General features: G+C 37.8%; 2 long non-coding RNA genes across 2 annotated transcripts in view; one reads left to right on the plus strand and one right to left on the minus strand.

The window, feature by feature from the left end:
* LOC127490661 (uncharacterized) overlaps positions 1–25645 on the minus strand; it is a 135924-nt gene that overhangs the window by 90237 nt on the left and 20042 nt on the right. The window contains exon 2 of the long non-coding RNA XR_007918925.2: positions 2445–2511. This is a non-coding gene — a long non-coding RNA (uncharacterized lncRNA). The remainder of the gene's footprint in view (positions 1–2444; positions 2512–25645) is intronic.
* On the plus strand, positions 22111–25580 carry LOC127490658 (uncharacterized). The gene is made up of 3 exons (XR_007918922.2): positions 22111–22537; positions 24476–24587; positions 24991–25580. It is a non-coding gene; the product is annotated as an uncharacterized lncRNA (long non-coding RNA).

Consider the following 25645-nt stretch of genomic DNA (forward strand, 5'->3'; position numbering starts at 1 on the left):
ACTCTGCCTTAAAAAATAAGGAAATCCTACCATTTGCAACAACATGAATGCAGTCAGAGGACATGATGTTAGGTAAAATAAGCCAAGCACAGAAAGATAAAAACTGCATTTTCTTTTCTCACTTAACTGTGAAATCTAACCTGCTGAACTCAGTAGAAGCTGAGAGTTAAAAGGTGGTTATCCAGGCTCAGGTCGGAGGAAATGGGGAGATGTTATTAAAGGGAAGAAGATAGTTATGTTGGAAGAACAAGTTCTGGAGATATAACGTGGAGCACTGTCTGCAAATTTAATGATACTGTATGGTATTCTTTAAATTTATGAAGATAAATGATCTTAAGAGTTCTAACCAAACAGACAAAAAAATTTACCTATGTGATTAATGGATGTGTTAATTAGTTTGATTTTGGTAATCATTCCACACTGTATTCATGTACTAATATCACTTTGCATATTTCATGTACATGATTTATTAAGTATACTTCAATAAAGAAAAATAAAAAGGGATTCCTGGATCAGAATTCAGCCTAGGGAGTCCCCAGCTGTCCAGGGCATATGGATGACAAGAGTACTCTATCACCAACCCAATGCACTGCCTTTCAAATTAAAAAAAAAAAAAAACATAAAAACAAAATGGAAAGAAATCAGCAGCACAATTTCAAATTCACAGAAAACCGAGTTTCTTGGGAAGTTCATAAACCTGCTTCTTAAGAAATGATTTATTAGAATGTGGTTTTGGACATCAAGAAATTGATGCAGCTGAAGTAAAGGATATAAAGTAATTCAAAATAAAGAATATTAATAAACATTGAAGTCTTAAGAAAGCCTGTTTATGATTTAATCCATTAATCTTTCAGTAAATTATGAATAATTAACCTAAGATACCAGGTACATAGTTTCCAAGGATTGCTGAGTGTAGAATTTGGTAATTATCTGAGCATTAGTGGGTTCCAGTAAAAACAATACTCAAATAATTGGAAAAAAGCATACATCTTGCGTATTTGATTTGGAGGAAGGAGAGTATTCTCATTGGCTGGTTCACTCCCCAAATGCCAGAAATGTCTGTGGCTGGGTCAGACAAAATCAGGCGCCAGGAACTCAATCCAAGTCTCCCTTGCAGGTGGCAGGAACCCAATTATTTGAATCAGCACAGTTGCCTCTAAGGGTCTGTATTTACATGAAGTTGCCCTGAGGAGCTGGAGGCAGGAATCAAACCCAGGTACTCCCTCGTGGGATGGGACAGGCTCAACCACTAGGACAAGTACCAACCCCAGTGTGGAGTTTTCAAAAAGAACATCCAGCTTTTTACTGGAGTGGATTTTATAGCCTCTTTGGTAGAACAGTTCTTGTAACTATGATAGACTAAACTTAAACATTTCCTGACAGATGAGTTGAAAGCTACAGTGCAGAAGATAAAATACTTCCTTTGAAATTAAATGAGCACTTCAGTAATGCATCATTGTTTACTTAAGTGATAAAAATTCAACACACCCTGTAGTTTGTATTTTGACAACTGTTTATTTAGGAAGTATGGCAAATTAGTATCATAATTACTCATAATGAAATGCTGTAACTTTTTAATCACACTATTTTCCCCCATCTATTACCTAATAAATTATAACTTCAAAATGCAAACATCAGTAAGCCCTCGTTATTGCAATCCAAGCTACCCCCGAGGGACCAGAATTTATTCTGCTTCCATTCGTATTGCTCTTCCCTATCTCCAATTGGAGAGGAACAATAACAGAGATTTTAAGGTTGAAATTGTTGCTTCATTAGTCACCCTGCGTTCTTTTATTTTCACAAAGTAACATGAATTCTGGCTTATCATCTGTCTTGTCTCTCATTTATTACAACTAGGAATACAACAAAAACAAAACAAAGGCACTGTATCCTGAGAAGAGGATGCAGTGTTTATGACAAATGCTCACTCAACAGCACAGATGAGGGAGAGAGGACTGCTTCAGTCTCCCCCTCCCCTTCCTGTCAATCGCATTAGAGAGTTCTGGTAAAGATTCCAAGAATGTTACATGCAGTAGGTGGCAGTAATAAAAGTCGTTTCCCTTCCTGTTACTCATGTCTGTCACATATTACTAAATGCGATGAGGTGAGCTGCTGTTTTCAAGTACTGAGTGAGGGTTTCTGAAGGTCAACATTTTAACTAGAATGAGTGGCCTTTTTGCAAATACGAGAAATGCAGTAGAATATCTGTTAGGCAAAAGATAATCTGGCGTTAACTGACCTCTCTGAAGAAAGGCACCAGCCACTGGCATGACTGAGGTGATGCTGAAGAGAAGTATCTTAGATTCCCAGGAATCCGTCCAAGGGAATTTCACCTCCCTTCACAACTTTCATAGCTTGTGATATGTACATATTTGATGACTGCAATGCATATGTCTTCCTCAGTTATTATATATTCCTTTAGTCAATATAAAATAGTGACTTACCACTTCATCTCCAGAGATGAAACTGAAAATCTACAAGTGAAATCTCATTTTTCCCTGCTTCTTCATCCTGGGAAGATTGAAAAAAAAAAAAAAAAAACCAGGGGGGAACCTTAATTTGCAGTATTTTAAGATAGATTCAATGTTTGGTATTTTGGAAAATACACTGTAGTTTCCTAAGATGCATAATCAATTTTATAGTCTTCAATAAAGTGTTATAATGTGTTACCCACTGTTCAGTACGTACCCTAATTCTATCCTTCCTGTGGATCAAGGTTTAGTAATTGAGATCAACTGCTGACAGTTCAACCTTACACTGTAATTCTGTAACTGTTACTATTTTACTAAAGCTTAGGTCTTTGTGAAATCAAAAGGAACTTTAGAATTTCAATATACAGGGTAGTGGCTTACTGGTAAGGGTTTTTACATAAGCTCTGGGAAGATAAACAGCTGCTGATCAGGGGTTTGCATTGCAGAGCAGTGCTGATGGCACTCCTGGTGGTACTAGCAAAGTTAGGGAACATAAACTTGTGTGGCACTAATTCTAACAATTATGTAATTTTCTCTGGCACTACTCAGCGACCAACATTTAAAAGCTTAATTATATTAATAAGGCCCAATGCAATTAAGAGTTAATTGTACTTATAAATAAAATGGTGACTTCATCTCTAATTCAGTTATTTCTCTGCTTGAATACTTGTTTTGCTTGCCATCACTTGCTGAAAAAACTCATAAATCCATGGGTTAGCATTCAATGCACACATACCTGACTCCCCTACGGACACATTTTTCTTCATCCCTTTCCACCCGTAGCAACAATTATTTTCTATTTCACTTGCCACTCTAAAACTAAATAGACTTACTCACAGCTCCACAGAGAAGCTACTGCTTTCTGGACTTGATGACTCAACTCATGTTGTTCTCTTCCTCTAACTTAAATATCTCACATTTTATCATGACTCATAATTGACAGAAGGAAATAAAGAGAATTCCCAATTTATCAAAACATTTTAAGAATTCTTACTGTCACTTAAGATTGGTCTGCTTCCAAACTAATAGCTTTCCATAAGGCTGCCGCAAGGTGAAAGTCACATTAGTAGGTCATTTTCATCCTTACTTTACAAATGCTTAAACAGAGCCTCAGAGTGATTCCTCTATTTGTCAACAACTCTGGTTTTATGCTGTGGAGCTAGGATCACTGGGACATATATTTGAAATTTTCTTATCCATGTGAATAGTTGAAGGTGGATTTCAAGATAAATTTGTAGGGCCAGCGCTGTGGCCTAGAGGGTAAAGCTACCACTTGCAGTGCTGGCATCCTCTATGGGTGCCAGTTCGAGTCCTGGCTGCTCCACTTCCGATCCAGCTCTCAACTATAGCCTGGAAAGTAGTAGAAGTTGGCCCAAGTCCTTGGGTCCTTGCACCGCATGGGAGACCCAGAGGAAGCTCCTGGCTCCTGATCAGCATAGCTCCAGCCATTGTGGCCAACTGGGGAGTGAACCAGCAGATGGAAGAGTTCTCTCTCTTTCTGCCTCTCCTCTCACCCTTCACAATGCCCCCACTCCATAGCAGGGTGTTGTTTCAACTCCCAACTATCCTGCTTCCAATCCAGTGCACTTAGAAAACAGAAAATGATGACTGAAGGACTTGAGTCCCTGCCACCCATGTGGGAGACCTGAATGGAATTCACTACTCTTTGCTTTGGCCTGGCCCAGCCTCTACTGCTGTAGCCATTTGGGAGGTGAAACAGCAGGTCAAAGATTTGTTTGTTCTAATAATGGAGTGCCCCCCCACTCTTTCAAATAAATACATAAATCTTTACAAAACATAAAAATAGGAACACAGCTTATTTGATTCTCCTGCCTTCAAAAAGTGGGGATCCATTCCTGTCCTTTGGACGGTACACAGCACCTACTGACCCTAATGACTAACGTGTGGCAGCAGTTGTGAGGCATGACTTCCAAGATCAGACTACCAATAGCATTATGGTTCCTCTTTGCTCTCACTCCTGCATCACTGTGTTGGAAGGAAGCTACCTTTCTTTTCATAGACACTAAACTAGCATTATGGAAACATACACAAGGCAAGGAATCGAGTTGTCCCACCCAAAGTCATGTGTGAGCATGTGTGAGCCACCTTGGAAATACCTCACTCAGCCCTGGTCAAGCTTTGTGACGGTGAATCTTGACCAACATCTTGGCTGCAGCCTCATGAATCAGAACCAAACAGCTACTCTGATTCCAGACGCCTGACCCCCAGGCAATTAGAATTTTACGATGCTGGATGTGAGATACATTTTTATTCCTATAAATACTCTTGAGACATTTTCTGGGGCAAAATTAAATTACTTGAAACAGCTTGTCCTTTCAGGATTTACTTTTAATGTTTATTAGGAAGAATCAGAATCGTGCTGCTCCTGGGCTGAGACTCCTGTGCCATCGCTCATCGCCGTACATCACTGCGGCCAGCCCCTTCTGAGTGTTCTACCCCATGTCCTATAGACGACACGCTTTCTCCACGTAGCCAGTGGGAACAGAAACTGTTCTCAGTCCCGTGGAAGCTCCAGAAACTGCTCCCTCTAATCCTTCCCGGTGGTTCTGACACCAGCTTTGGACAGTTTCATAATCTACACGTTCTGTTCCACATTCTGCCAAATGTGGAATCTGTACGTTGTCTGCACTGTGGAAACTCATCCAGTGTAATAATCTTAGGCAACTGTGGTGCTCACCTCACTTGTTTTCCATCTCTCTTGGGTGGCGCTCGTATGCATGAAACATCATGGTATAACACCTATTTTACAGTCTTTCCATTGTTACATGCAGTCCCTTTTCATCACATTAACTAGAGGCGAAAAATCCTCTCATACTTTTTAAAGCAATTGAATTCATAGGAACAACACAACTAACAATTATCACTCCACAAAGAAAATCCCAAGACTAGACTGCATTGCTGGCAGATTCTGTCAAATAGTGAGTAAAGAAATAAAAACTAATGTTGTACAAACTCTTTTATAAAACAAAAAGTGGATATCAGGTTTATGATAAGACAAACATTATTATAATACCAAAACCAGAGGAAGCCCTCAAATACGAGAAAACTGAAGAACAAACTCCTTTTTAGTAGACAAATCATTAACATCGGGAAGCCAATAATATACAAAAAGGCTACATTTCATAACCACAAAAGGTTATGACAATAAACTTCAAAATGTTAACATAATAATGGAAAATCATCATAAATATGTGCAAAATGCCTGACCATGTTGAACAGCTGCCTGTTATAAAACTCAAATCAAACATTGGTGGTAAAAGATAGAATCCTGACCAGCCCCCAGACTAGAAAAGAGGAAAAGGTATCTTATTGTTACACAGACTCAGTAAAAAAACTTGCCACAGAGGTCAGATAATAAGATGTAAAACTGTATCTCTTCACGTGCTATATGATCAGCTATGTAACAAATATTAAACTAAACTGATCCCAGGAACTATTAGAAAATCAATGCAAAAAGTGTTTATAACTCTACATAGTAACAATAAAAACTAAAATAAAATTACTGTCATTTACATATGCAAATATGCATGGCTATAGTAATAATTAGTCCCAAAATATATGGTCTGTACAATAGAAGCTACAGAGGGAAATTAAAGGATAACTGAATGGTGAAATATTTCACTTATGCATTAGGAAACACAAAATTACTAAGATGACAGTTCCCCTAAACTGGTCAGTATGCTCAGTGTAATTAATTCAGAATCAAAATAGCAAGACTCGGTTCCAGGTAAACAGAAAATAAGGAAATTTCTTGGAAATAACAACTTTCTACCACATCTAAAAGGTCACTGTTTTTCAATCAATATCCTAAAGCTTGTACACAAATTATTTCATTTACATTTCATTTTATGAAATGAAGAATGGTGTTATTTCATGTCTGTACAATATAATGTGTAATGAACTGATTAGAAGCTGTAGCAAAATATTTTAGAAGTCAGAGCTTGGCATATAAATGGTAAACTGAGATAGTAGAAAGTGGGCTGCGGACTGAGCAGAAAAGAAGGAGAAGAAATTTATTCATTACAATTTCAGAAAGAAACACGCAGGCAGCCCAAGCCATCACTCAGTATATTAGAAATAACTGCTACCACAACCTGGTGTCATGGTGTTGAGCAGAACAACATTGTCACTCTCAAGGGCTGGTGAAGGAGAAGTTTTAAAAAATGTATTGAGAATACTTCACTATTTCATTGCTGCAATTTACATTTCGAAGAAAGGACTCAAACCTCAGAGAAATGGTAAAAATGAGGCAAATTCTCTAAAAAAATACCTGCTTTGATGTGTTTTTTCTTTGTCTTACACTAACTGATGAAATAGGAAAATAATAAGGTAGTTCATTATTTTCTCAATCCATTATTCTGTATATCTTGGTATTGATCACCTTGTCTGTGTTCTGCCAATTTTATTGACACAAATGTTGAACAGCAAAGTTATAATCTTTAACAATAAGTAGTTAAAAATATCTGATTGAAAGTTTTTCACTATCAATGAAAATCCTTGCCTATTCTTCCTTTTATACAGTCATATCAATATCTTCTTTCACTTCCGTAACAAATCTGAGCCTCTATAATAATTGCACTCCTGATCCTATTCTGTATAACCCTTCTTGCAAGATCTGGAGTTTCCCTTGGAGGTACAATTTATCAATTTGTAATAACTGTGGTAATGTTTATTAACTGAAGTAGGTTGAAATTCAGCGTTAATTTGTATGTTAGGTGGGTACATATTTTTTTTTAAGATTTTATTTATTTATTTGAGAGGTAGAGTTACAGTCAGTGAGAGGGAGAGACAGAGAAAGGTCTTCCATCTGCTGGTTCACTCCCCAAATGGCTGCAACGGCCAGAGCTGTGCCAATCCAAAACCAGGAGCCAGGAGCTTCTTCCAGGTCTCCCATATGGGTGTAGGGGTCCAAGGACTTGGGCCATCTTCCACTGCTTTCCCAGGCCACAGCAGAGAGCTGGACTGGAAGAGGAGCAACTGGGACTAGAACCAGCGCCCGTATGGCATGCCGGCACCGCAGGTGGAGGATTAACCTACTGTGCCACAGTGCCAGCTCACCCTCTTATTTCTCTATACACGTCCAGTGTTGAATCAAATAGTTTAATACACATGAAAAAGCAAGAAAATGTGCTCACTATATAAGACGGTATATATTCAACACAACAAGCCTCATAGATGACCATCCTATATGGACAGCAGTTAATGTCCCAGCTGCTCCTCTTCCCATCCAGCTCTCTGCTTATGGCCTGGGAAATCAGTGAAAATGGCCCAAGTCCTTGGGCCCCTGCACCCACGTGGGAGACCTAGAGAAAACTCCTGGCTCCTGGCTTCAGATCAGCACAGCTCTGGCCATTACAGCCATTTGGCAAGTGAACCAGTGGATGGGAGACTTTCTGTCTCTCCTTCTGTCTATAATTCTACCTCTCAAATAAATAAATAAAATCTTTAAAAACATACTAAGGTTATAAAACACAAAAATAAATTAATAACTACCAGTGAGGTACCCAGGAAATTTCCTCTCAGTATCTAACTCCAGAATTTCACATTTCATACATCACTGATTTTTAATATATGGGTACCATTGAGAAGAGAAACAGACAATTCTGATTGGTCAACTGTGTTGATATGTCTACAAATACTAGAGACACTGTGCTAATCTATTTATATTTTCAATATCAGCTGTCATATAATAAACAGGCAAAATACATTTTAACCATTAGAAGTATGAACAGGTCACAGCTGATATCCAATCTCCAATTAATTTTTATTGAATACTGGTCCACATCAACCACTACATTCAATGCTTTTTTTTTTTTAAGTTTTTTTTCTTTAAGATTTACTGATTTGTTCGAAAGGCAGAATTACAGAGAGACAAAAAGAAAGAGGGAGAAAATCTTCCATCTACTGGCTCACTTCTCATATGACTGCTATGGCCAGGATAGGGCCAGGCTGAAGCCAGGCACCAGGAGCCTCCTCCAGGTCACACAGGTAGGTAGCAGGGTCCCAAGTAATTGGGCCTCTGGTTTTTCCAGGCCATTAGCAGGGAGCTGAATCAGAAGTGGGCCAGCCTGGACACAAACTGGTGCCCATATGGCATACTGGCATTGCAGGCAGTAGTTTTACCCTCTACACCACAATGTCGGCCCCACTAAACATTTTTGTTCATCTATTCTTGACATCTTCACAGCAGTGAAATGAGACACCTTCTACAGTTAACCCTTTTGAGATAGACGAGAAGCACCAGAAACAAATTGTGAGGAATAATTAGATAATAAGCAGGAAGTTGAAAGACTAATTCACTACCACTTGATACTAAAACTTATATTGTTTTAATCTCAAAATACCGTGCCTCTGAAAACTATCAAATGCATTCCTGTCTCCTCATTTTTATAAAAACACTTTATGGAGGCATGACTGACAGTACAAGGAGATGTACAAATTTCATCTGTACAACTTGATGAATCTTGAGGTAAGTAGACAGTCTTGAAATCTTCACTACAATCCATGCACAAACATCTCCATCAAACATTTCTTCCCATCGTATAAATTCTTGTGTTTGTAGAATAAAATACAGATTATCTGGGTCACAATACTGTTAACTTTCCTGGCTCACAGAAGATTATTTTTAGGCCATTTGATAGTAACTGATTAACTGACTTAAATAAATTCAGTACTAGCACTCTAGATCTCAAAATTATTTTTCTTTACATGAACGTAATGTAAAACACACAAAAAATAAATATTACTTTGTGAAAAGAGAAATAAAAAACTTTGTTTTGTTATTTAATTGATATTGTCTATACAAATGATTATTTTTAAGTATTAGTTACTTCTTGTGCTAGAAATTATTGAAAATTTCATGAAATGGGATATATAAATTGTGTTGGAATTTCCAACAATAGCTTATGAATGTATTAAGGGCATAATCCTAATTTCAAGAATCCTGTAGCATCAAGATTGATTTCTTATTTATGTGAAAGGCAGAGAGGTAGACATAGAGAGACAGAAACAGATCTTCCACTGATTCTGCACTACTCAAATTCCCTTAAAAGCTAAAGATGGGCCAGGTGAAAGCCAAAAGAGTGGAATTCAACCGAGGTTTTGACGTGGGTGGCAGGGGCCCCATTACTTGAGTCATCACCCACTGTTTCTCGGGGCTGTATTAGCAGGAATCTGCAATTGGAAGCAGAGCCTCCAACTGAACTCATATAACCTGCTATAGGATTTTGGTGTTCCAAGTGAAATTTTAATAGCTGCATCAAATACCTGCCCATTTAGTCACTTATTTGCTTACTACTGGAATGGCAGAAAGGGGAAAGAGAAAAAAAAGAAAGAGGGAGTTTTTTTCTGAATTAGAGTGGTCACACTGAGTACTGGTTTAACCACCACTGACATTATAAATTTAATGTTATTGTTACTTTAATCAGTGTAAGAACTCAACAGATGTTATCAGTAAATATTAACATAAACATTTATACAGTGAAAGAACACATTAATAAAATTTAATAATCTTATAGCACTAAAATCTAAATTTTAAAATTCAGTATTTCATGAATGAAATGGAAAACGAAAAGTGAAGGAAAATAAAAACACACTAATTTCCCCATCTCCTATGAATGACGAATGGAAGACTTCTTGTTTTTTCCTGCACAAACTAGAGAAATACAGCTTCAAGCGTTATAATATAAATAAATAACATTTAGTTATTCCCAATGCAATATTCCAAATCATTAGTGGGTAACAGAAAGGATGCATTTCACGTTTAAAAATATAAAGAGCAAAAAATTAATTGAATAAGCCAGAAAGCCTAAGAGACCAAACAAAGGCCAGCCCTCATGTGTGCCAGCAAGTCCCATGTGCCACTTAAAGACCACCATAGAGCCAGTGATGCCATAGCTAAGGTTTCCCTAAGAAAAATAACGTGTCCTAGACATTTGCCAGAAAATACCAGCAGAAGCAAAATCTATGTCTTTCTTTCAGAGTTCAACTTTGGAGTACATCCGGCTGATAAATCTCAAATTCCTTCTTGGAAAAAATACAGGCTGCAAAATAATTTAGAAAATATAATTTTTAGTTTTCCAGTCTCTGTGGAGGAGACTTTTCCAATGGAAGAGGGTCAAAATGGATGTTAAACATCAATTCACTGTAGACATCACAGAGTGTGCACTGGGCCTAAAAACCAATAAAAATGCTCCATGTTCAAGGGAGAAAATTGAAAGGGCATTACATCCAGTGGAAATTGCTCAGCGACAGTAAAGGAAGAATATCAATAACTATTTGGCATTTCCTTCAGAAAAGCATTAATATGCTGAGAGACTGAAGCTTGAAAAATCTGGTTGGATGGTAGAGGGCTCGGGATGAGGGAGATTCTAAGTATCATTTTATGGTTGGTGGGTTTTGTTTTCAGAGAAATGGTTAGCTGATAGATGTCTTTAAAAGTAGACAACATTTTTTTTCATATATTTTTTGAAACTCTTTACTTATTATAGAGTTAATCATATGTGTACAAAGTTAATTAAAGATAGCAGTAAAAAATAAGAATGGGACTAATAGAGGGAGGAGGAAGAAGGGTGAGATCATGGGTGGGACGGCAGGTATGGTGGGAAGAATCACTATATTACCAAATTTGTATTTACAAAAAAAATAAACGAATTGTTATACATTAAAAAAATAAATATACAGGTACCAAGCAAAAAAGAAAAAAGAAAAACAAGCAGAAAATTGGGACAGTCATTTAACTTAGTGGTTACAACGCCAGTTAAGAAAACCATATTCTATTTACAATCCTTCCTATTAGGATCTTATTGTACTAATATGTATTTTAGCTCCCTAGAATGTAACATAAGCCTTAATGTGGAAAGAATGGCTCAGTACTTTTGTAGACCAGAACTGGAGGTCATAATGATCAAGATTAAAAAATGAAATGTAAAAATTCAATCTAGATTCACTCCATATGGTACACGTGTGTATTTATGCCAAGTCAATGTGTATATAGAATATACATATAAGCACAGAGTAAACATAGTAAACCTATATTCATATACATATGGATTGAATAAGAAAATTGGAAAATTCCCTAGATAAATAAAGTTGATATTAAGTTAAACCATTCTCATGACTTACTGCAAATCCCTCTAACTTTATAAGTGAATGTGCAATCTGAATCTTCGTAATATGCAGCATTTTCACACTTATTTGACAAGAAAATATATTTTCCTTTATCATTTTGGAATACTAGTGTTTCATGGAACAGATTTTTGGATATACTGACCCAAGTAATTGAATTCCTCAATTATTTCCAGACTCCCTGGAAAATATGTTTTAAAAATGTGGGTTAAGTCATCATTTAGTTTATCTTTGGATATTTTATTCATTTTTAATATGCTTCCCTTGAGCATTTATAAAACTAGTCAGTTCTTAATTTAACTTGGCAGCTGGAAGAGAAAGATAACATGGACAATTAAATTTAGAGATTATTTTTTAAACAGCTTTTATCATTCACTTAACAGTTTCCTACACAACAAACATCTTTTTCAATCAAGTGGTAACAAATTGTGGAGCTCCCAAAACCTACTGCAACTCCTCACAATCATCTACTAAGGCAGAGAGAGAGGGAGGGAGGGAGAGAGGGAGGGTTGAGTGGGAGGGATGAGTGCTGGGAAGGTCTGTGAATGTCTCAATGCCATGAAAATGGATCAACAAAACAAGATTTCTAAAAGCCCATACCTGACATTAATAATACAAAGAAAACAGATCCCATGTAGTTCATAGCTACAATTCTCTTTGTATTAATATCACATCAACATGAGAATTGATGAGAACTGCGTTGAAGTAATTATCATGCACTAGCTGTGACCCTGAGAATCTAACATTAATAAAGTTCTTTAAAAAGCTTAAAAAATAACAATAAAAGCCATAGCTGGAACTTGATACTAGTGATTTCAAATTCATTGAGTGCTAATTTAATTATGTAGACAATATAGATAGTTGATATTTTAGCAAACTGCAACACAAAAATGGAAGTGAGCAGTTACTCAGGTAAGGGAGACGTCTTTCAATATGCTTTGAGCCCATCCTTAGTTGAAAGAAAGGCTGCAGGATTTCAAAAGGCAGACTGGGGAGATGATAGGCCATCTCTTTTTGTATAATTGGCTTTACCCAAAAGAAACATAAGCTTTCTCTTATTTCCACGTCGGGTGATTTTAAACACGGAGCACAGCATGCTGTGGAAGTCAGGCTACTGTCTCCCAGGGACACTACGATGTAGGATGAAGTTGTTTCCTTGATTACATTTCATAGATTTTACAGATGGATTAAGGTTCTTGCTACAGACATTTTTGGTTATAAAAAATGGCAACAAACCTTTAAAAAGATGTACATGTCAAAGGAGCAGTGGAAAGATTTATCATTAAAAGTTTTTCCGAAGAAATGCTTGAAGAAAAGGGAGGTACAGACCTAAAGCCAGGAACATGCCATGTCTGTGTCAAGTTCAGCCACATTGAGGGGAAGGTGAAGGCCATCTTGGGAGTAAAATAAAACCAGAGATTTTGGGTGTGGCATTTTCTGGACAGTTTCACAGTATCACATGCAAAACATGTACTGCTAGATGCACAGATTGGTAGGAGAATCTTCCAAGAGGCTGGATACTAATGCCCAGCTGGACCTCACTGCATGCAACATTGTTCAGCATTCGTGGGATGCCACTGCTATACAGTCTAGGGCTGTGATCTTAACTAGAACCCCTAAAGGTAACGCAGGACACAGAAGTCTGTAAAGGAATGCATGGTGCATTGACTGCAGTGTTCCACATTCCTCTCCTTTGCCTGAACTTAGGACCCTACGAGTGTGCTAAGCTTCTGACAGCTGGCTCTCTCTGCTTCGCAGATGACTTCTTACCAAGAGTCTCATTAGACACTCAGACACATGGAATTCTTTAATTTCAAGGGTTTTTTTTTTTTTTAATTCAATTGAAATGCAGAGTGCAAGGAGAAAAAGGGAGACTGGCAAGAAGAGGGCAACAGCGATAGTGGACTGATCTTCCATTTATTGGTTCATTCCTCAAATGCCCACAGTAGCCAGGGTTGGAATAGGTTGAAGCCAGCAATCAGCAGTTCCATCCAGGTCTCCCATATGTGACAAGGGACCAGTCACTTGAACTACCATCTGCTGCCTCCAAGGATCATCAAAAGGAAGTTCCAGAGCTCTGGACTGAGTTTCTGCCTCCTGGCTTTGACCTGGCCCAGCCTCAGCTATTGCAGGCATTTGAGGAGTGAATCAGCAGCTGGGAGATCTGTCTCTCAAATAATTAAAACTACATAAGTAAGTGTGTATATAAATTCTTCTTTATGTAAATCTCACATACTATTTCCTAAACAAGGTTAGAACTCTAGTTCATTATGTACAATTTATAAGAAAGGCATGATGCTTTTACTCAAATGCTTTGGAAAACTGGTATTTTATCAAAAAAAGCACCTTGTAGGCCGGAGCCGTGGCTCACTAGGCTAATCCTCCGCCATGCGGCACCGGCACACCGGGTTCTAGTCCTGGTCGGGGCGCCGGATTCAGTCCCGATTGCCCCTCTTCCAGGCCAGCTCTCTGCTGTGGCCCGGGAGTGCAGTGGAGGATGGCCTAAGTCCTTGGGCCCTGCACCCCATGGGAGACCAGGATAATACCTGGCTCCTGCTATCGGATCAGCACAGTGCGCCGGCTGCAGTGCGCTGGCCGCGGCGGCCATTGGAGGGTAAACCAATGGCAAAGGAAGACCTTTCTCTCTGTCTCTCTCACTGTCCACTCTGCCTGTCAAAAAAAAAAAAAAAAAAAAAGCACCTTGCATATGTTAGAGTTGGAATGTGGGTACACTACTGAACAAAACATACAAAAATCCCATGCAGAAAAATAATATGTATATAATATATATGTCTCCAAAAGAAAAAATTAAGAGAAGATTCAGAATCTGGCTTCCATATATTTTCACTTACTTATCGCATTATTTTGGCTGTTTTCAAAAATGCTTTTATGATCACAGTAAAAACTTGCATTTCCTTATAATTAATTTGGATTTTTTCCCACTCTAAAAAGTGGGCTTCTTTTACATAAATTGTCACTTAGTCTTTTGGAAAACAACACAACTGTTCTGGGGTTGGCTTTGCAACATCATGGGTCAAACTGTCACCTCCAAAGCCGGCAACCTATATGGGCAACAGTTTGGGTCCCAGCTGCTCTACTTCTAATTCAGCTCCCTGCTAATGTGCCTGGGGGAACAGTGAAAGACGGCCTAAGTCCTTGGGCTCCTGCACCCATGCAGGAGATGCTCTTGCCTGCTGCCTTTTGCCTGACCCAGTCCCGGCTGTTGTGGCCACCTGGGGAGTGAACCAGAGGACGGAAGATTTCTCTCTCTCCCCCATTCTCTCTGTAACTTTGACTTTCAAATAAACTTTCAACTAAATAAACTCTAGAGTTCTAGGTAAGGCAGGGTTGAAGTTAACATCCAAGAAACTTGGCTTCTGTTTTTTATTGTTTCATTAATAACCATGATTCAACTACTTGATTATTGTGACTTTGTTTCCTTATCTGTAAGATGAACCTGAGTGCCTTCCCGAGAGGGTGTTATAAAGACTGACAGATGGTCACTGTGAGCCTGACACTGTGCCTTGGACAGAGAGAACACCACAGCACTGATTGTGTTGTTCCCCAGAAACCCAGTCTCAAATATTAGGCCTATTTGCAAACCAGATTCATGCAAATGAACTAAATAAAGTGAGCAAAATTCAAACAAAAATGACATTACCCGAACTGGATTCTTTTTTCCATGTCTCTCAAGCTTAAGTGTAGAATAAAACACATCATATTCTGTCTTATATTATAGTTTTTAACATCTTATCTCATATCTCCTACTATATTATTGACTTCTTGATAGTCATAAAAAAGCATCACATCTATATTTTGATGAGTGTCCTTTTGTAAAGGCTCTGTCCAAAGTTCATGTTTAGTAAGTACTGTGTTTCTAAATTTAAAAAAATATTTGAAGTGCAGGCAGGGAGCAAGGGAGGAAGGGACTAGGAGAAGGGAAGGAAAGAAGAAAAAAGGTAAGAGTGAGTGAGTGACAGAGAAGACAGTGTCAGAAGTGCTGACGCACTCAACACCTGCAAGAACTGTGGCTGAGCCACGCTGAAGCCAGGATCTAAGAATTCAGTCTGCATCTCCTACAGAAGTCGCAGGATCCAGGTATCTGAGTCATCACCTGCTACCTCTCTCGGTATGTATTTGAAGGAAGTGGGAACTGGAGCAAAGCTTTTACTCAAACCCAGGTACTCTGATACAGGCATCCTGAATGGCATCTAAACAAGTGCATCAACCGCCTATCCCTTAGGTTTTTAACATATGAATGTAGTGCTTTAAATTTACATAGCTTCTCACAGTAATGTTTTTAAAAACATTAAATTTATGTCTCACAGTAAAAATTATGTTAGGAAGGATTGGTTTATTGTTTCTTTAAAAATATTCCCATGTTTTATTTCATTTTCCTCACTTTGTTAATTATATTTCCAAATGCATGCAAACATACACCTCATTTCTTTTTGCATCCCCAGGTGACTCTTAAATATAGTTTCTGTTGTAAGGGACAACCAAGATAAATTATATCCCATTATTATGCGTGACAGAGCGATAGTGCACCACTGGGCCCAATTGACTCAATTTCTACATGTCTTTTATGAGTCTCCACACACACAAATGGGAAATTTATACTTTCAGAAAGGGTTATGTATCCCAACCACATAAATTTTCTACCCTTTTTCTAAGTAAGGCACGGACTTTGCCACATGCAGTCTCATCAACCATGTGTCTCAGAGGTAAAGAAACCACCAAGGAAAACAAGTTGGCAACATTTTCACTTCAGTAAGTAACAGTATGCACAGGGGAGAAGTTCTAAGTTTCCAAATATGCCAAATGCATATTAGAACAGTTAGGAGTAGCCGTAAACAATGACTCCCTCAGGTCCCATTATACTTCCGTTTAGTCAAACTAGAAACCTTTCCTCGAAAAAGGGCAACTGGATTTAAAAAGCTCTCGGTATCAAGAGTTTTGGATTCCTTAACTCAGGTCATTTCACAAAGTTGTTTAAAGATTCTATGCCCTATTAATCCCTACTGGAAATGTAGGACTGAGTAAGTGAACAGGAAGAGAATGAACAAGAGTGAAAGTAGGTTTCAGTTTCCCATGTGAAACTCCAAGGACTGCAAAAGTCAATGACAATAGTAAGATGCACAGTGCATACATATAGACCACCTGGACTACTCATCCGAAGGTCTGGGGAACGCAGGACTTTGAACACTCAAGCAAGCTGATGTTTGGAAATCATCAGCAAAGATATGGTTACTGAAACTGGTATCATTGACATCACTGTGTTCTTTAATTCTGATGACCCATAAGATAACTCATGATTAATTCAATTTTACCCAAAAAGAACTGGAAGCTTAGAAAAGTTAAGGGAAAATTTCAAAGTCACAAACCACATTACTTTTTTTTTTTTTTTTTTTTTTTTTTTTTGACAGGCAGAGTTAGACAGTGAGAGAGACAGAAAGAAAGGTCTTTCTTCCATTGGTTCATCTCCCAAATGGCTGCTATGGCTGGTGTGCTGTGCTGATCCAAACCCAGGAGAGGGTGCTTCCTCTTAGTCTCCCATATAGATGCAGGGCCCAAGCACTTGGGCCATCCTCCACTGCCCTCCCGGGCCACAGCAGAGAGCTGGACTGGAAGAGGAGCAACCAGGACAGAATCCGGTGCCCCAACTGGGACTAGAACCCCGGGGTGCTGGCGCCACAGGTGGAGAATTAGCCTAGTGAGCCGCGGCGCCGGCCACCACATTACTTTCATATCAAGGACTCCGTTCTGTTCCTAGCATAGCCTGTTTCTAAGTTTATGCAATATCATTTTACTTAATGAATATATAGACAACTCTAGATTGGATATTATGGTTAGAAAATACCATTTTATATGTTTTTCAATGTATTCACTGGCCAAGTTAGTATAATGATGTAAGCCAGACTATTACAATTAAACATAATATCAGATATGCAGATCTAAAAAATGACAAATGTTTAAAAATAGCAAAAGATGTCAAAAGTACCTGAGGAATTACTGAAATAATGGATTTAGTTTTTCAGCCTTATATACCAAACATTTTAGATGTGCTGAGATAAAATACATAACTCAAAGAAACATGTGTTCCTAATATTAAATTATACCACTAATTTTTGGTGTTTTGTTCTTTACAGAGAAGATTAAAGGCCATAACAAAAATGGCATCTATAATTTTCCAGAAAATATATTGTCTGAATGTACATTTAATCTGTGCCTACATGCCAAAATAGAGTCCTATATATTTTAAATCAGGGAAGCCAATTCTTATGAAATTAGGATAACACGACCTTACTTCTTTATGTAATTTACATTTTATAAAGCATATTTTAGGAAAATGAGTTTTGAAGGATAGTAGAAGTTAGCGGTTAACAACCATTCCAAGACTAAAATACAATTTAAAAGCCTAGAAATGGTGGGCCCAAGTAAATCACTTTATTTATTTTAGAGTAATCATATCTTCAGTAGGATATTGGAATTTTCAGGAGGTAATAATTATGTGCAGTCTTTTCCAGTATCATTTGACTATATAGTTATTTATTAGGGAGCACCTTTTGTGAAGCTATTTTGTGGAGTAAAGATCTAATTTAACACTCTGATAGGAGCTAGGCCATCTATAGAGTTAGCAATGCATCATTACTTCACTCTAGGTGCTAACCCACAAGAAAGTCCCAATTTTAGGTGCAAATCAAGTGACGTGCCAAATCCTATAGTTACCAGGTAAATATCAGAGATACTTACAATGATTAGTAAAACATAAATAAATTTGCTTGCTTTATAAATCTTGCCAGTTTATTTCTTACGTGTCAGGGTGATGGAGTTCTCTAATCATCAGGATTTTGGTTTGGTTTTGTTTCTTGGGTCTATATATTCAGACAACTTATCAGCCCTGTGACTGACACAAAAGGATTTGGGTGGAAGAGATCATTTTGTCTTGAGAAACTGGTAACTGTGGAGTTCTCTCTTTCATATCATGTGCCCCAGAATACCTACCTAAAGTAATGCTGTAGAAAAAACAAACATGAGGGCCGGCTCCGTGGCTCCCTAGGCTAATCCTCCGCCTGCACCGCTGGCACCCCGGGTTCTAGTCCTGGTCGGGGTGCCAGATTCTGTCCAGGTTGCTCCTCTTCCAGTCCAGCTCTCTGTTGTGGCCCGGGAAGACAGTGGAGGATGGCCCAAGTGCTTGGGCCCTGCACCCCATGGGAGACCAGGAGAAGCACCTGGCTCCTGGCTTCGGATCAGCACAGCACCGGCCATAGCAGCCATTTGGTGGGTGAACCAACAGAAAAAGGATGACCTTTCTCTCTGTCTCTCTCTCTCTCACTGTCTAACTCTGCCTGTCAAAAAAAAAAAAAAAAAAAAAAAAAAAAAAAAAAAACAACTTGAAATAGGATGCGTATAATAAAAAGATGTATTTTTCCCCATATTACTGGTTAGCTATAAGTTGAGCCATCTACAGTTTTGCGGTGTGTGTGTGAGAGCCTAAGTGTGTGTGTGTGTGTGTGTTTCCTATTCTAGGATCTATTGAGAATGAATCCTCTAGTACACCCAACTCTTGCATAGATGCAATACCCATCATGAGGAAATCACGTGATGTGGTTAAAGCCAACAGTATGACTAATCCTGACACCAACGAGCAGGGATGCAATCAACACCCACAGGGTAAAATGGCAGTGGTGGGGCAGGAAGTGGGTATTTAAGCCTCTTATAGAAGATATATATTTTCACAAATAAGCTTCTGAATTTAATAATATTTTTCACAGGACAAACAGGGTTTATATCTAGAAAGACTCCTCATTTGGGGAGTTAACCAGTAGACAGAGATCTCTCTCTCTCTCTGCCTTCCAAATAAAATAAATTATAAATTATATAAACATTCTAAAAATAATTTATATGAATTATCATTTTAATATATTTTTTGTTAATTATACTGAATGTTCCGGTAATGAGTTTTTAGATATAAGAACTTGTTAATTTTATACCCAGGTATTCTGATGTTATACAACTTTTATCTTGCCCATTCTTTTCATAAAAATTTGAAGTATCAAGTTTTTTTATATTCATTTCAAATACAAATTTTGCATACTTAAATCTTATATCCAAAATTTATGCACTTTTAACTTTTAAATGGGGATTTACTAATTCTGGAATACAGCATAATATAAAATCCACCCATTTGAAAATAAGAGTTCAGGGCTGGCGCCGTGGCTCACTAGGCTAATCCTCCGCCTTGCGGCGCTGGCACACTGGGTTCTAGTCCCGGTCGGGGCGCCGGATTCTGTCCCGGTTGCCCCTCTTCCAGGCCAGCTCTCTGCTGTGGCCCGGGAGTGCAGTGGAGGATGGCCCAAGTGCTTGGGCCCTGCACCCCATGGGAGACCAGGAGAAGCACCTGGCTCCTGCCATCGGATCAGCGCGGTGTGCCAGCCACAGCACGCCGGCCGCGGCGGCCATTGGAGGGTGAACCAACGGCAAAAAGGAAGACCTTTCTCTCTGTCTCTCTCTCACTGTCCACTCTGCCTGTCAAAAAATAAATAAATAAATACTATATCTTATAAAAAAAAAGAAAATAAGAGTTCAGGTAAGTATGTGAAGCATATATATTCAATATTTAGTAATGCTACACTTTCACCATTTGTTTTTAATTCTGAAATCAAATTTTTGTATTTTTTAATCTTTGTCCATACATTTCTTAGGTACTTTGCACAGTTCTTCTGATGCATTTTAGAATAATCTGGTTGTTATCACTAACACATCTCTGCAGATATTTTATTACAACTATAGTATCAGAATAACTTCAAGAGGAACAAATTGTTTATCATTTTGTGTTCTCATATTTAAGGCAACAGCCACAGAGGATAAACAGAAGTTTGTTTCTCCTCTGTTTCATGCATGTCACATTTTGTTTCAAATCTTTTCTCACTTTTAGAGAATAAACAAAGGAGCGAAAATACCACAATGGTTTTAGAATGTTATAGGCAATATTTAAAACAACAGAAGATGAGTATCTAGAACTTTATGCCAACCATGAAAGTGTGTTGCTCAGCTCTCCCATGTGGGAAACACAGTTGAGCCTGGATACAGCTGTAAGCGCACCACTGCCTTCCACATTTCCAAGGATGGCCCAAACCAATGACAACATGGAAGGGCTGTCAATCAGGCCCATTCTGACCAAACATGGATTCCTATACTGTCTGAATCTGGAATAAGGACCCACTGTACCAAAAATTTCTTGTAACTAAAATCGCTCTTATTATATCTCAAACTTCTGCTATCCTAACTTTATCATTTCCTTTTTTTCCCACATTTGTTAGTTCTGTATCACAGTCTGGTGCTCTCCCCTACTTTTGCTCCCATCTCTGACAAATCTTGCATGTTTAATGACATTAGAATTACTTTTAATAATCCATACATGTACACTTTAGAGGCCTAATAAATTTCATTCATTTTTTAAGACTGCAGCAATTACCACCTCTCAGTAATACAGAAAAAAGTCTTATGAAGTTGAAAAGGTTATTTTTGGATATACATTTGGTTCTTTGAAAATTATAATGTAATAACCACAATATGATTGCTCTTAAAACTGTACACAGAAATATGCAAAAATTGTTTACATAAATAATTTCTAAAAAGGAGAATTAATTTCCATTCTTCACCATTCCTTATTATTTTCCACAAGCCATCCTACTGTAGATATATTTGGGCATGCCTTTTAGTATTTGAATTACATTGTACATCAACAGTCAGGATAATAGTATTTGAATTAAAAAATGACTGCCTTCTGACTTTGCTGATGTCTCCAGGTCATAATCAAGACAATGAGCAGTATCTAAGTAGTGCTTTAACAAGGGAGGAAGAAACTGACAATAATTCAGAATTAATATATAATTCAGTTTAGTAAACATTCTGATAATTGGACATACAATAAGTTTTCTCCTAAGGATTTGTCCTTTTGTAAAATAAGATGCATGTACCTATTTAAAGCACTACTCATATAGCATATCTGTAATACAAATCAGTAATCTTAGAAAATGTTGTGTCATTTGAACTACATGTAATTTTTATATATAATGAGAAATGTTCACAATTAATTATACATTGTTGAAGCTGACACACATTTACCATCAGCTACATTAGCTCAAATCAGAAGAATCTTTTAAGGTACTGTCAGGTACTAACAATCAAGTTTTAAAAATATTCTATCAGATCCTTCTTTTTTCTTCTTCTTCTTGCTGTGGAATTCTCTGAGGACATCCCTTTCTGGATTTTCTAATCAATGTGGCTACCTGACTTTGTAACAAATTCTTCTTTGAAGCCATCATAGGCTCTGATAGTGTTGTAGTTGGACTAATTATTCAGTAAGCACATTTGTCAGGACCTTCTGCTAAGATGAATGTGGCACAGAGAAGTTAAATAAAAAATATAACAGAAAACAAAGTAAGAGGATTTGTGGAAAAAGCAATTAGTATTACTAGGGTGTGGTGGAATGAGAGGGCCATGCCAAGGTGGCCACTGACAAGCAAGCATTAGTTACTCAGGAATGGCTTTGGAAACTGCCTGGCAACAGGCTGTGATTGGATGGCTTTGGAAACCGCCTGGCAGGCTGTGATTGGATGGCTTTGGAAACCACCTGGCAGGCTGTGATTGGATGGCTTTGGAAACTGCCTGACAGTCTGTGATTGGATGGGGCATAGACCGCCCCTTGACCAGATTGGCTGGTCTTGGCTATATAAGACATAGTTTCAACTGAAATAAACGAGTCTGTGGGCTGCTCGCCTCAAGCCTGCTTTCACCTGACTCCCGGGGTCTGTGTGGTGACTCCGCGCCTCTTGCCCCCACCACGCTCCTCCTCTCAGAAACAATCCACTGCAACATTGTTGAGAAATCAACGGCAACACTAGGGGTTTCAGGTATGCATCTTAGAAGTTCTCTCAATATTTTACTATTTCTATCATAAATATTTTGACAAATATTACTAATCTATTATTTTTGTGGAATTGTAATAGTTTATTTGATTCACATAAAAATATATATCAGAAATTAAAACTTTTGATTAAGTGGAAGAAAAAGAGACCCAAGGAATTGTGTAAATACAAATACTGTACAGAAGTTGTTTTATTGAGATAGGTTGGGATTAACCACTGGGAGTATAGTTTACCTAAAAAGTAGTGTCCCTAATTTTTCTGCATATCATCCACCTATAGATCTAGCCATAACTGAGAATGGATAGTATACTGGCATATTCTATTTCAAGCTGCACTCATTTCACATCTTTTTTGATGGCTTCTAATCAGCAGTAACAACACAGCATTTTTATTAGCATGAATACAACATTGTGGCTTTCAATATTTATAATTATTTTAAAATAATATTTATAATATGAATTAAAATACAACTACTAGTATTTGTTAAACTTTTCTTTTTTTTCTTTTTTTTTTTTTTTTATTAATTGAGACACAGACTGAGAAAGAGATAAAGAACCAGAAAGAGATACACAGAGCTCTTATCCTGTCCCAAATATCCAGGCTTGAGCTTGGATCTGGGAACTCAACCTAGATCTCACATATACACGACAAGGACTCCAGTACCTGAGCCATTGTTGCTGCCACACAAATTAGCATGAAGTTGGAGTCAAAAGCTAGAATTGGAAATAAGCCCTAGGTCCTGTGATGTGGAATGCAGGTATCCTAATTGATAGGCTAACCAGTCCCTCCAACAGCTGTTAACAATTCAGGTTCTGGTTCTACACAACACAGGTTACAAGTCTAAAGTCTTTTAAAGGGGCAACCCTACATATTTTTTTCCCTTTATTTTCTCATTTTTATATATTGGTTTTAGAGTTAACACTGGCTGTGCTCAACTGAGACACACACACACATGGGCGGGGGGAGAGAGAGAGAGCTCTTAAAGTAACTTGATTCTCAGAATAAATAACTTCATATCTAAAATTTAAAACTTAAGAGTTTTTGATAATTAGATTACATAATTCACTTGGTGCTGTACTAGGCACAAAGTAAGAGTGTATTATTATTGTAAATTCAATAAAACCACTGCAGCTTATAAGGTGTGACTTAACAACTTCATGATATTTATGGAATTTCAAATATGTCCACTGCTTTATCTTCAAATGATGCTAAATTCATTCACACATTTATTCACTCATCAACAAGACAGAGCATTCAACACATTCTGGGCTCCTGTTGAGTGTGAGTGAGATAAACAGGAATAATGAAGGCTTCCTGCTGAGCCATTGCTTACAGATTACAAACCAGGCCAATTCTTTGGCTGACAAATGAAACAAATTTTGGTAAATGTAAACATAGTTGAGGTACTGTAGTGGCATAGTAAAAAACAATCTTAGTACAAAATAGGAAAAAAAAGCAAGAATGCTTCCTGAAGAAAATATTTGACCTGAATCTCTAATGATTGATAGGAATTCTCAATGAGAACACACAAGGAAATGCATTATAAAAAAATCACTAACTAGGCAACACAGTGATTCTAAATGCCATTATTTTGGTATGGAAACTTAAGGAATTTGGGCATTTTTTCCTGATCTAGAAAATCTTTATATGGTCTCTATTTTTGTAGAATCAAGGCACAGAGGAATATATGGAAAACTCTTGAAAGTGAATGACATTCTTCTAACTTAAAATAGTGTTGCTCAGTCACATTCTTCTACTTCTCATCCAATTTCTTAATAGCTTTAAGGCAAATTCAAAACACATAAAAATTGAGTCTAAATTCAAAACAACTAAAATGTAATAGTTTGTAACAGGCAAGTTAATGGAACTATGGGTGAATTTCCATAGCAACAGTTTCTCCTTTTCTGTGTTTATTGCATGCAGCTTGAAATGATGGGGGATGAGTGGTGGCCAGGGACAGAAAACATCTTTTCCCTCTCCTGCTGTGCATGGACGAAACGGACAAATTTTCTGCCAGATAAAACACAGAGCTCTGGTGAGTAACAGCCATCCTACACAGTAGAATCACTTGCTCACAGTACAGGGGTGGAACGATGCCATCTACTACCCTGTTCTGAAGACGAGCTGAAAACCTGGACCACTCCAATCACTGGAGAAACTGTCACAGATGTAAAAAATAACATTTACTATTAAAAAGAGAGGCACATTGCATAGCACAATTTAAATGAAAAGAAAAAGTTAAGTTGAATTGAAATTGGCATAAAGAGCAAAATAAGAAGCTGTTTTTTGGAATAAAAATTAGTATCACTGTAAAAATAAATGATTCCTGCTAGGCCAATGTTAAAAATCAACATTTTGTCATACTTGCATAATAGATCTTTTATTGCCAGTTCTGGTGAGATTTAACTGTCTTCTTTCCTCACACTCTTAAAAATAAGGAAAGGAGGGGCCGGCACTGTGGCGCAGCGGATTAACGCCCTGGCCGGATGCGCTGGCATCCCCGGCTGCTCCTCTTCCAATCCAGCTCTCTGCTCTGGCCTGGGAAAGCAGTAGAAGATGGCCCAAGTCCTGGCTGGGCCCCTGCACCCTGTGGGAGACCTGGAAGAAGCTCCTGGCTCCTGGCTTCCGATCAGCACAGCTCTGGACGGTGCGGCCAACTGGGAAGTGAACCAGTGGATGAAAGAGGTCTCTCTCTCTCTCTCTCTCTCTCTGCCTTTCCTCTCTGTGTAACTCTTTCAAATAAATAAATAAATCTTAAAAAAATAAGGAAAGGAACTAATTTATATTATATATCTGTGTATCTCAGAAAAGAACAACATTAAACATTTTTGAAAATAGCTATGAATTCTGGAATAAGCAGGCTTAACTCAAATGAAAGTTCAACATTTAATATACTCTAGTACATAAATAAAATAAGTAATATTCTTTCAAATTAATTTAACTCATACGTATGACTGTCACAGGTAGTTGTTTACCAAATTCTAACCTCAATTTACACCCTACTTTTTAAAGAGTAAAATGTCATTAAACAAAGAAATTAACCAATAATACTGGATTTGCATATTTCTTTTTAGAACATAGTTATTACATTTC

This window comes from Oryctolagus cuniculus, chromosome 6, assembly GCF_964237555.1.
Source record: "Oryctolagus cuniculus chromosome 6, mOryCun1.1, whole genome shotgun sequence".
NCBI classification, from domain to species: Eukaryota; Metazoa; Chordata; class Mammalia; order Lagomorpha; family Leporidae; genus Oryctolagus; species Oryctolagus cuniculus.